Here is a 3887-nt window from a genome sequence, read left to right as displayed (position 1 = left end):
TTAGGCTGGCCGACGGAGCCGCCCAGTGCCGACCCAATCACAGCGCAGCGTGCGGGGCCCCGAGTTGACGCCTCTCTCCCTATGAGTCTCTCTAAATCTACCGCACCGCGCCTATTTGGAAAAGTAAACAAACTGTTAAATCGGCGTCTTCTGCAACTCTTTACCGATAACTCCTACTCAAATTTGTCATAAGATTCTAATCAGAATTTTAGGGTGGACAGCGTCGGTTTTTGATTTTAATCGCAAGGATAGTAGTGCTTGATGGTTTCCGGAATATTAATTGTTCTGTTCCGTTCATTGTAGGAGGTTAGTTGTGCTCCAGTGGCTTTATTTATACACTTTTTATTAGTTGTAATATATTTTTGGAGACACAGTAGATGATGCCTGTTATTGAAACTTGGCTCACTGTAAGCTTTGTTGAAACGGTGTTGAACAACTTGCATATTTTAGATTGGACGTATAATGCAGTTTTGCTGGTTTTGCTATACCTGGGTAGGCTTTGATAGTCAACAAGTCAACTGAGGGCTTTAGCGCTATTTGTGTAATCCCCTGAACAATCAATCAATCAATGTGTGTTGCAGCTCATTTATTATTTATTTATTTTTATTTGTAATGTAGCTTTGACAGAGCTTTTACAAGTCGATATACATGATAGAATGTACTATTTGAATTTGGTAAAACCATTGTTAAAAGGCTCTTCTATTGAGTAGGGCTTTATTGCTAGTAAGCACCTCTTTAGCACAGCTTTCTATCTTTTTTCATTTTTCATATTCTTGATTTCCTGAGGGAGGTGGTTGAATAGTTCACTCCCAACATGGATTATCGAATTCACCATGGCATTTCAGAAGTCTTTTTTTCCCTCAGAAAGAAATACTGTGGGGAAACGAGTTACCATAGTATAAGTAAAATTATACGTTCTTAACAGTTGACAATTTTTGAGTAATAAATGAAAGCAAAAATAGCGCTAAAAGTACCATTTAATATGATTGCAGGAACACGGCCCGGAAATGTTCTTGACATGAGCAAAGAAGTCCATGGAGTCATTTTACCTGAAAGTATAGGTGAGTTGACAATAACCAATGCTGGTCCAATTTGTCTCTTTTCGGACTCTATGAGAAGCTCCCTTTGGTTTTGGTGTGCATCAAAGTTCAGTTTATAATGGTTTTTGTGGTGCCTTGGTTCTTCCCTGACGATTTTAATCATCTCCCGTCGAAATCCAGGCTGGAATTGGTTTGGATTGGTCGGGCAGACTCCCCTTTCACTTGCTCTGTGTAAATATCATGGAGCCAACCCACTACAGCAGAGTTCTTTTCCTGATACTTTAGCTTGTGCGCCTTAGGTAGACAACCCGCCCATACTTCGAAAGACCACCACTTAAAACTCAAATTTCTGTAGAGAGGGGTGTTTCTGACGAAACCAAAGGTAGTTTTGTGGTCCCCTGGTTCAACCCTGTCGATTCAACTACTTTTATGTCGAAATCCGGACCCATCAATTTTCGCTAAAAATACAATTTTGTAAATTTTGCCAAAAATGAATAATTGTAAAATCGCCGGAAATATTTGGGGTTGGTCAGACTGAATCCTCTTTCAATCTCTGCGGCGAAGTTTTACGGCGCCGGGCCATTTTAAGTGAGATACGCCTGTTTTTTGGACCGGTTCGCCTGCGAGGTAGGCAGCCCATCGAACGCTGACCGCCAGATTCAAAAGACCACCCTTAAAACGCAAGTTTCTCTGGACAGGGGTGGGTTCTGACAGAACCAAAGTTAGTTTTGTGGTCACCTGGGTCGCCTCTGTCGATTCGACCACTTTTCCGTCGAAATCCGGACCCATCAATTTTCGCTAAAAACACAAAGGCGTGTGCCTTTGGCCTTTGTAAATTTGGCCAAAAATGAAAAAAATAAAAATTGCTGGAAATGACTGCAATCGGTCTAGGAGAGTCGTCTTTGACCTCCTCTGTCGAAATTGCGTGCTTCCTGCCTCTTTTGCATCCTGTTTCTTCGACTTTAAAATTGCGTCTTTGGTTTGTTGCAGGAAGATCGGCCTGGAGCTGGAGGTGCACCTGTCCTGGACATAGCCGTGCGGCCCATGGAATCATCAGATATAAGTTGAGTTGGCGTCACAGTGATTACAGCTGGTCCAGTTATTTTATTATAGTGTACAGTCTCTTTGAGTAAGCTTGAATGATTTTCTCTCTGGCAGCAATCTTTGTTGGCCATCTAAAGTCACTTTTCACGACAGGGGTGTTTTAGATACTATGGTAGTTTTCAGATGCCATAATTTACCCCACTGTAAGTTGTCTAAAATTTGTACCAAAAAGATTGATAATCCTTTATAAAAAAAATTAAACAATGTGTGTAGTGCTCCCAGCATTACTTTGGTCTTCGGGCCCCGGGCCCGGGCCCCCCCGAAGACCAAAGTAATGCTGGGACGACTATATTTTCCCGAGGGCTGGGGGTGGTGGTGGGGATGTGGACAACACCCACATTGTGGAAGGGTCTAGCGGAGCCGTTCCGCTCAAGCTGTGGAGTCAGCAAAGCCCTGCCACGGGTCAAGTTGGCATCTTCGGTGAAACGCGTGCTCCTGGTGTCATATGGGGCGGGCCGGACGGCTAGGTGGTCCTTATAATCCGTCCGCGAGATTTGCTGTGACGCAATTTGCTGAGCATTGATCGCCCTCCTGCCCGGGATACGGCGAAGAAGCAGCGTCCTGGCTTATGTGTGACGAACCCTCCCTCCCCCTGCCCCCGCGCTACTCGCGGCTGCGGTTGCTGTGGAGGTAGTAGCGGCTGCCGCCGCTACCGTCGTGACGTCACGGGCGTCTTGGGCGCTGCTGCGGTGGCTGTGGGGTGGTAGTAGCGGCATCCTGCAGTAAGTCTACTACTGCCTCCACAGCTAACTAGAGCTGCATCCGAGACGCCCGTGACGTCACTGCTGTAGTGGTGGCAGTCTGCTACTACATCCACAGTTACTGCAGAGTAGGATCAGATCAATGAAATCATGTAAAATGTTGGATAGTATTTTAATTCTTTATTGTTTTTAACATTATAAACTTAAGCCTCCCTCAAAGTAGCCGGCTTTGTTTCTGCTGGTGACTTGGGGCAAATCTGAATACCTGAAAAAGAATGAAAAAATATAAGTACATTCAAATTATCTCAGAGTTCCACTCAAACGTGTTCTGGTCCATCTGTATCACTGTGACGCCAACTCATCGAATGAACTTTCTATGTTACAGGTGGCCAGCTTCCAGTCCAGGCACATCCCTTTGGACAAGAACCAGCATCACTTCCTATTTTACTACAACTGTACCAGACAAATGAAATAAATAACAGCATTACTGTAACTGACTCTCTGATGATTTGCCTCTCTCACTTCCCTCCACTAAAATCAACACACAACTACATATTTTAGGATCAAGTAATAAGCGGTGTATGTAGAGGTAGCATAGAGAAAGTAAAGAATGACAAGTAACCCCCTACTAGAAACAAATACCAAAATAAACTTTTACCCAACATGACTCTACCATAATGTATTGATATTTTTTTGTTAACATTACATAAGAAAGTCAAAACTTACCAGTTTCACTCCTGTGATCATGAGAAAAAGGGTCCATTTCTCATGCTGTGTGCTGTGACGCCGACTCAACATACATTGGGTAGCAGGGTGACAGCTGACGGCTGCGTAGCTGATGTCAAGCGCAGATGCAACTAATCGACGGTCTTCCTGCAGCAAGGGTAAAAACAAAATTTTGGTCTACATATATCATGGTTACAGCAACTCTTCTCTGGACTCTACAGTTTTAGGGAGCTGTATATCATTAACTTGCCATGCTTCAAAAGCATTGCCTAGGACAAACAATGTCAACTCATCGTCAAACGTTCACAGGTGGAAT

The 3887-nt window shown here is 43.8% G+C and overlaps 1 protein-coding gene across 2 annotated transcripts in view; it reads right to left on the bottom strand.

Moving 5' to 3' along the window:
- Positions 1-3010: 3010 nt before the first annotated feature.
- The window catches only part of LOC113204683 (cyclic nucleotide-gated cation channel alpha-3), a 9654-nt gene continuing 8777 nt past the window's right edge, over positions 3011-3887 (bottom strand). For both annotated transcript variants that reach the window (XM_052270121.1, XM_052270122.1), the window contains exons 8-9: positions 3572-3718; positions 3011-3110 (exon numbers count right to left, since the gene is read on the bottom strand). The gene's annotated coding sequence lies outside the window, so the exon portion shown is untranslated. The remainder of the gene's footprint in view (positions 3111-3571; positions 3719-3887) is intronic.

Source organism: Frankliniella occidentalis, unplaced genomic scaffold (assembly GCF_000697945.3).
Source record: "Frankliniella occidentalis isolate FOCC.00 unplaced genomic scaffold, Focc_3.1 Scaffold111, whole genome shotgun sequence".
Classification (NCBI taxonomy): domain Eukaryota; kingdom Metazoa; phylum Arthropoda; class Insecta; order Thysanoptera; family Thripidae; genus Frankliniella; species Frankliniella occidentalis.
The sequence above is the reverse complement of the archived record's forward strand: the minus strand, read 5'-3'. Positions and strand labels throughout refer to the sequence as shown.